Genomic DNA, 9,255 nt, shown 5'->3' with positions numbered 1-9,255 from the left:
TACAACATTCTTTTAAAATGCTGTTTAATGTAGATTTTACAACACTTTCCGAATTTCATTGCAGTATGATATCTAGGGTGCAGTCTATTAGCTAAAATTATTACAATTCCAGTTTAAATGATTCTCTAAATTTGTCCAAAATATACATGATCCTATTCATATTTTTATTATTATTAATGTGCGGGTCAACATTGAGTGTATAGTTTAAAGATTCAAAGATTCAAAAATGCAAATTAATTTTCACTTCCATCAAATAAACAAAGAAATTATATACAATGCATAGTTTAAACGTGCATGAAATTTGTATGATATATTGATTTCTTGCATCACAGATGATTTATTGCATCTGACACAAGATGGTATGTTCTTCACTTCTAAACCTTATATCTGAACCTAAAATTAAAATGCACAATGGTCTTTTTCCTTACAACGATATATATATATATATATATATATATATATATATATTATATATATATATATATATATATATATATATATATATATATATATATATATATATATATATATAAAGCAGTAAGGGACCAAGCATTGAGCATTGGGGGACTGAACATTAAATATGTTTGACATCGATGAATCGTGTCCTTCTTTCATACATTCAAATGTGAACTGTCCGTCAGATAAATAGCTTTGCCTGGTATATCAACATTTGTAAAGGGAAGTTTAAAAACCTGTGGTATCAGACCTTGCTCAAATTCATAAATGTGGCAATAACGTGTGTTGCGACACACATTGTCGCCCCGGCACAAATGATTGTCGTCTGGCAACAAGTTGTGATGAGGGCTGACGGCACAAATTGTCGCCCGCCCTCGAAGCACATTTTGGGGGTAATATCATTCTTGACATAGTCATTGAAATACCAACACTTAACTTACATGGCTACATCCATGCAAACAAGCCATGTAAGAAGTCACGGTGAGGTTTCAAGGAAGTGTGTATGTACGCGCGCACATGACATTTGAGTTTCCGTTCTTGCGTGTGTGTGTGTGTGTGTGTTAGGCCTATTCAATATTATGGAAGAATGTGCGTTGAGGTGGTTTATATGCATTATGAAGATTTGTTTGAGTGTTTGTTGGTCTTTGTTTATAAATACGTATGTATTTGCGGTGTGCATATGGCGGCTCATTTGTGCTAAAATCAATTATTTACGGCTTGTCGAAATTATTCGCTCATGCATAAGGCATGCCAAACTCTCTCTCTCACACATAAACACACACACACACACACACACACACAGCTATGCGCAAACGCATACACAAGTCACATAATACGCACCTACAAATCATACACAGCACATGCCATGTAGTCTCCCCCCCCCCAACACACACATATATATGACATACGCATAACTTACCAGTCATACCCACCCCACCAAAGCATAACACCGGAGCAACCACCCCAACCACACAATTCACAGCGCATGGCCTGGCAACGACAATTTGTGCAGCTACGTTTCATTTTGCCAGTACAAATTGTCGCCATCGAGGTCAAAAATTGAGAACTGCACAAGCATCACAAAATTGTCGCCAGACGACAATTTGTGACCGGGCGACAATTAGTGTCGCAACAACGTGCTTTTATTCAGTTCTATCATAACTTGATATATCAGCAGTAAGACAACAAAATTTGTCAAACTATTTTTCCTACAACAAAACTGAGATTGATTTAATAAGGGCGTATTAAACTGCTTAGAAAAAGAGAAATTTATCTTTTATAGACGACCTTTCCGTCACATTGAGGACAATAATGAGAGATGGTGATAATTGATTGAATTCGTTTTGTCATCTTTCTTTATACTGCTACATGTATCCCTTGTGCAATCTTTATCAAGTTCGAGAATATTACATTGAGTTAAAAAATATCTGATATTATGTTTTATTTTTAAAAAATGCAATTGAATAAGCTATCTGTTTAGCAGCTTCAATCTAAATGCACAATTTCTGGCTGATGTCCAAGTTGAATTAATTTCAATATCTTGGATTTCTCCAGGTTGCTGAAAGTACAAAAAAAAATTCATTTCATGAACGCAAAAAAAAGTTATCATATTGTAACTTTACAGTCAGGGAAGAAACAAAAATACCACAGATTATATTTGCATGTGTATGTAATATCAGATGATTTTTCCTTAAATTTGTGATCAATAAAAGTCATCTTCCTTCGTGGTTGTAATTACATTGAATGGAATATCGTACATTCACGAATTATTTGTTTATACCTATCATGATTTATTGCATTTATTGCATACAATATTCCATTATCAGAGGGGTTTTTTCGATTTTTTTTTTTTAAACCGAGATAATATTTCTATAATGATAGTGTTTTTTTTTCGATTTATATTTCAATTTCAATTTCAATTTATTTTTCATATTTCTCGATGAAAAATTACATCAAATATAACAAAATCAAATGAAATACATGACATACATAGAATATTGCAAATATATAAAACATGATAGTGGTCGATCTGTTAAGTTTGGAATGTTTTGTGAATTAATGCTAAAGAAATATGAAGGAATCTACTTAAAAGCGAGCCTGCTGAGCGTAGGTCCCAGTTAAAATCGAGTTTAAAATTGAGATGGGGAGCACGGGTACAACAATGACGGGAACATAACAGAAAAACGAAATAAAAAAAGTACAATTATACAGTTATGTAGCAAATTCTTCTCTAGTGCAGGTAAGGGGTCGGAAAAGCCACATGTTGTAGGCGGATGAACCATTGTCGTTCTGGCAATACAATATGACTCATAATAACAATGATACCGTTTAGACAGTATTAGAAATGTGTACATTGCGTGTATTAAGAAGGGAACACATGCACCTGCAAATCCAGAAAAAAAATACGCCATGCGTAATATATGTCCCCGCCGGAAGTAGCATTTAGTAGCAAAATGTACAATATAGGTCAAAAATCAAGGTCATGGTCAAAGAAGCCAAAGGTCAAAATTCTGTGTAGAACTTTTGAAGCCCTCACCTAGTGCCATCACATAAAGCAAACGGAATAGAAATCGGGTTAGAAATGGGGAAGGAGTAGCATTTTGTAGCAAAGTGTACAATATAGGTCAAAAATCAATGTCAAAGGTCAAAGAAGTCAAAGGTCAAAATTCTGTGTAGAAGTTTTGAAGCCCTCACCTAGTGCCAGCACATAAAGCAAACGGAATAGAAATCGGGTTAGAAATGGGGAAGGAGTAGCATTTTGAAGCAAAATGTACAATACAGGTTGAAAATCAAGGTCAAAGGTCAAAGAAGTCAAAGATCAAAATTCTGTGTAGAAGTTTTGAAGCCCTCACCTAGTACCATCACATAAAGCAAACGGAATCGAAATCGGGTTAGAAACGGCGAAGGAGTAGCATTTTGTAGCAAAATGTACTATATAGGTAAAAAATCAAGGTCAAAGGTCAAAGAAGTCAAAGGTCAAAATTCTGTGTAAAAGTTTTGAAGCCCTCACCTAGTACCATCACATAAAGCAAACGGAATCGAAATCGGGTTAGAAATGGCGAAGGAGTAGCATTTTGAAGCAAAATGTACAATATAGGTCAAAGGTCAAGGTCAAAGGTCAAGGTCAAAGGTCACAACTGAAATTCTGTGTAGAAGTTTCAAAGCTCCCATGTAGTGCTATCATATAAAGCAAACAGAATCAAAATTGGCTCATAAATGACAGAGAAGTAGCAAATTTAACATTTTTAACATACACGCACGCACACACAGACAGACGGACGGACGGACGGACGGACACACGGACACACACAGTACGGAGCCCTTTTCATAGTCCCCTGCTCGAACTCCTTCGGCGGGGACAAAAAAAGACATTCAACAACCAGTTAAAGTGCAGTGAGAATTCAAAATACTAGCTGTTACCTCGCCCCATCTATCTTTAAAGAAGGAAAAATATACATGAACACAGAGATAAACTTTGAGGGCGCAAACAGCTGGGCTCTTAAAGTCTGGTTTAACACGACAACAAACCTGGAGTACAGTATAGCGGGATAGTCCTGGACAGCACAAAACAGAATTTCAATGAGCTGAATTAATGTAATTATTCAATAAATACTGTCTTAATTTGCATTTGAAGGATGATAGTGATAAACAACCTTTGAGTTCAGGGGGGGGGGGGGGAGATCGTTCCAGTATTTCGGTCCCTCATACATAATTGTTTTCATCGCGAAAATTGTTCGAGTACTTGGAAGGTGATAAGCGTCCCGTTGGCGGGTGGGATAATTGTGAACTGAGTAATTTTTTTTGAACATGTGAAGAAAAACATCAGGAAAATCATTCGTGGAGTATTTGGATTGTTTCTATTCATGTAGTAAGTTTTTGCATTTTGTATTAACTTTTTTTTTTTTCAATGAACAACTGTTCATCCACTTTCAAATTAAAGATGGTACGTGATTTACAAACTTTTTTCCCCCATACATAACAACTTTTGGTATATTAGGCACTGTGCAATACAGTGTAAATGCAAATATACAGCAAATGATATACTAGGAAATGTTAGGAATTTTTATTTCGACTAAAATACTTTCGGTTATTCACACATTTATGTCTCTTCTTTCAATTCGATTTTTTTTTTTGCACATTTGCATACTATACGAAAAAATGAATAAATGCAACATCAGTGAATACAATGTAGTATGCATTCAAAATGTGGTGCTGTGAGATCATTGTCAATGTGATTTTTTTTTTCATTTTCCCCCTTTTTCTACAACTTGGGAAATACAATAAACAAAACAGCATGAACAACATGTAATACGCAAAGCAGTAATAGTATTTCATTGATATGCAATAACCATATGCATGCATTACGTGCAAATCATGACTAAATTAAAAATGTGGAGGAAGAGGCAAAGGCGCCAATAATCTGCCAAGGCTGTTCCTCCATGATGGTCATGATGATGATAATAATAATCATAATAATGATAATGATTATAGTAATGATAATAATAATACAAATAAAAAGAAACTATACAGTCATCTAGAAGTGAGACATAAAGAAAACGGTTCAAATTCGTTCAAGTTCAAGTTCGAATTTATTCGTTTTTCCACAATAAAGTAATATAAACATAAATCTCACTTTCTTGAGTGACAGAAACAATGCATGTAAATTCGTACAAAGAAAACAACAATAATGGGAAAAACTAAGGGTATCAATACATTGCAATTGTTGCAGAGGTAACGAAAATGAAAGAATTGTCAATATGCACTGTGTGAAAAAACGGAGGGACCCACTAAAAAGACAATGCTTGTAGAGTGTGGGCCCCTCTTGTATTAAAAACTCGATGCAAAATTTGTCTGAATATAGCAACAAAGCAGCACGAAAAGTTTGGCATAAAAAGTTTAGCAGCCCACTAAGAGACAGACGGACAATTACACACAAAACAATAGCAAACAAAATAATGAGCATGAGACAAGACTGGGACAGCAACAAGACTTCTTATAGGGAAGAAAACTGACTTGACGACACGACAGGAAACAAGACTATAGCGCGACGAAGAGGTAACAAAATAGACAGGAATATGCAACAGAGACAATGATCCTCGGAGGTTTGAGTAAGAAAGAGAAGAACAAGAAAAGAAGAATATACAACAAACCCTTCACTTGCGAGGTATAAGTTAAAGAAGATCTTATCATAATCAAAGCTTAGGCAAAAGTAACAATAATAAAAAGAACGGCAATAAAGATTTTGCGGACGGGTAACAAAATAAGCCTATGAACTAATCTGATTCAGGGGGTCGTCATTATAGGATTGCAAAAGAAAAATACTTCAATCTCCTTTTAGAGGAGTATATAGAAGGAGCAGATTTTATATCGTAGTTTAGGGAATTCCAATAATCAGGTCCAGTTTAAATAAGTGTATTTTTTGCTAGAATCGTTCGAAGAAGTGGTAAATGAAACTCGTTAGAGCGTCGAGTGGGGTAATTATGGAATGATTGATTTTTTTTTGGAACATAGAACCAAAGATAGGTGGCAGTAAACTGTTATCATACATATACATAAATTGGCCTAAGATGTATAAAAATAATTCGTTAATTTTTAGTAGCTTATTACAGTTAAACAATACATTTGTATGTGAACGAGTGGGAGAATTGGAAATGATACAGAGGGCTTTCTTTTGCGGTAATAACACTGTATTCAGCAGCGTCTGATGTGTATTGCCCCAAGCTAAAATTCCATAATGAAGGTAAGGGAGTATCAAAGAGGAGTATAACACAAGTAATGTCTTTTCAAGAATATAATATTTTAGTCTGTTCATAACACCTATATAACGAGAAATGATTTTGCAAATATGATCAATATGTATTTTCCAAGAAAATTTATTATCTACAAAAATACCAAGAAATTTGAATTATGACACACTTTCGAAATTACAATCATCCAGAACTATTTCTGAATTCAAAGTATCAACAGTATTGCTGAAAAGCATATATTTTGTTTTTTGAACATTCAATGACAACTTGTTAGCTCTGACCCAGTTGGTCACTTTTTTCAATTCTGTATTAACTTGTTGAACAAGAACATCGATATCGTTATGGGCAAGAAAAACACTGGTGTCATCAGCATAGTGTATAAAGGAAAGTATAAAGGAGAGGAAAGTATAAAGGAAAGTATGGAGGAAAGAAACGGTACGAAAGAGCACACAGGAAAAGAACTGTGAATCAATACTGGCATCAATAATTTATGGATGCACAACAGGAAGCCAGGATTTACAATCAGATTCTCGCATTGATAACACCCAATATAATTAAACTGTCTAAATACTACTTCAGAGAATTAGAATATTCATCTTAGCCCTATTTAGCTGAAAACCCCATTCAATTTGGATAAGCGGTCACAAAGAAATGTGGATTGTTGTAAGGAATGTCATGAGTCTGATTCTTCCAAGTTTAGCACTTCGATGCTCTTGTGTGTGAAATAGGCAGAACTTGGAGGGAAGAGATATCTGACATCCTCTACAAAACTCCTTATTTCCCTTTGACAACTGAAGTAAATGGAATGGGGTTTTCTGTAAGATGTTGGTAAAAAGTTATAGTTTCATACCCTGAATTTGTATTTAGATTGATTAACTTGTTTTCAAAGATATCATTGCGGAGGGTCCCACTGTATTTTTTTTAGGGGGGGGGGGACATACGGTATCTTCTATGTAGACGAACAAGCACATTACTTCATAGACTTTGGAAGACCGTTCAGCATGTCTACATGCAACGCCGATAATAGTCATAAAGCCTATCCAGTCCAGTGGAAATAAAAACTCCAACGTGTATTGATGGCAACTTTTCTATGGCGCCAAGTAAATGTGAATACTGAAATGGCTGTAATTATTACTCGCTTCAGAAAAATAGAGGGGAATTAGTTGGTGTTGTTATGATAGACCTGAAAAAGGCTTTTGACACTGTGGATCACGCAATATTATTGCATAAATTGAAATTGTATGGTTTTGATGATAAAGAAATAAAGTGGTTTGAAAATTATTTGTGCTGTCAAAGAAAACAATTTACATGTATAAATGGCATTTCATCCTCTGTGAGAAATGTAACCTGTGGTGTACCCCAGGGCTCGCTCCTCGGGCCGCTGTTATTTCTATTATATACAAATGACCTCCCTATCAAAGTTCAAAAATGTAAACTGTCTTTATATGCAGATGACACGTGTTTGTTTTATTCAAATAAGGACCCAAACGTAATATATAAAAAGATGAATTATGATTTGAAGATTATTTCAAACTGGTTGAACGTTAATAAGTTGGTTTTGAATGTTACAAAGTGTGAAAATATGTTAATTGGTAGTAAACAAAGATTGAAGAAATGGAACAATATAAATGGTGATTCTTGTGTGTATATAAATGACACGACTATTAAGAAAGTAAATGCTTGTAAATATTTGGGAGTTTATATTGATGAGAACTTATCATGGAATAGACATGTTGAATATCTGAAATCAAAAATAGTGAAAAATCTGTATCTATTAAAAAGAATACGATATTTCATTACTCAGAAAAGAGCTGCATTATTTTACAAATCTGTTATTCAAGCTCATTTTGATTATTGTTCTGTGGTGTGGGGAAACACCAATAAAACAAATTTAGATAAGTTGCAATCTCTGCAAAACCGATCCTTGAGGGCAGTGTTGAAGGTGAACCAGTTATTCCCAAGTAGATTATTGTATTCCTCATTGAAATTAGATCGATGGCAAATTCGCAGATCAAAGCATTTAGCTCAAGTTATATATCGATGTGTTCATCATACTGCCCCTCCGTATCTGAATGAACTTTTTACAGTACGTCAATCACATTATGCCACAAGGTCGGGCGACATGCAATTGAACATTACACGCCCTAAAACAGATTATGGTAAAAGATGTTTTGTATATAAAGGTGCTTCTTAATGGAATGATGCAGTTCGACATGTTTCTTCAGATATTTCCCTTGATACATTCAAAAAACAACTACATGAATATATAAGATAATTATGAATATAGGATGCGTAACCGGATGGAGTTTAAACCATTCTTTTTTTCACTCATAAACTCACAGTCAAAATATCTCAGCAATACCGATTCTCTTCTCTATTTGAAATTCAGTGTCATATGCCCTTATTTTTTGTTTTTTATGTCGTAATCTAAGGCCTTGTAGATATTTTTTTTCCTTTTTCTTCTTTTGTGTCTGAAACAAGCTATCATGGTGCTTATACCTTATTTTCTTGTTCTTTGCATATTATGTGATGTATATTCTTGTCATACTGTATGTATAATGTTTATATTTTTAACCTATATGTGTGGACCCCTCTGAAAAACAGCCTTTGGCTGACGAGGGTGTTCCACCCCATGAGTGGAAAATAAAAAATTGAATTGAAAATTGAATTGAAATCTGCAAAATGTCAAACTTTCAGTTTTGTTGCAACTGATTGACAAATTGCCCTACATCGACGTAAATAAGCATTGAATTGATCAGTGTTTTAGTAGTAGCCATGATAAAAAAAATAATGGGCATACATACTCGAGCAGGATTCAAACCTACGACCTCCTGATCACCGGACAGGCGTCATCTCCACTAGACCACCGAGCTTTTGCCCGAAAGCAAGTGTTGGTTCTAATCCTTATAGCATGCAGCGGGTACTGCTTTGTTATTCAAATTCATGAATTTCTTTTAAGTTTTGTTGCTCATAATAAGTGGTTATTTTAGTATGATTGTGGTAAAATGATTAGATACGGTTCTAATAGGGTTCATTTAAGATTGTAGTCTTC

Source organism: Diadema setosum, chromosome 7 (genome assembly GCF_964275005.1).
Source record: "Diadema setosum chromosome 7, eeDiaSeto1, whole genome shotgun sequence".
Taxonomy (NCBI): domain Eukaryota; kingdom Metazoa; phylum Echinodermata; class Echinoidea; order Diadematoida; family Diadematidae; genus Diadema; species Diadema setosum.
This window is presented reverse-complemented; position numbering follows the sequence as displayed.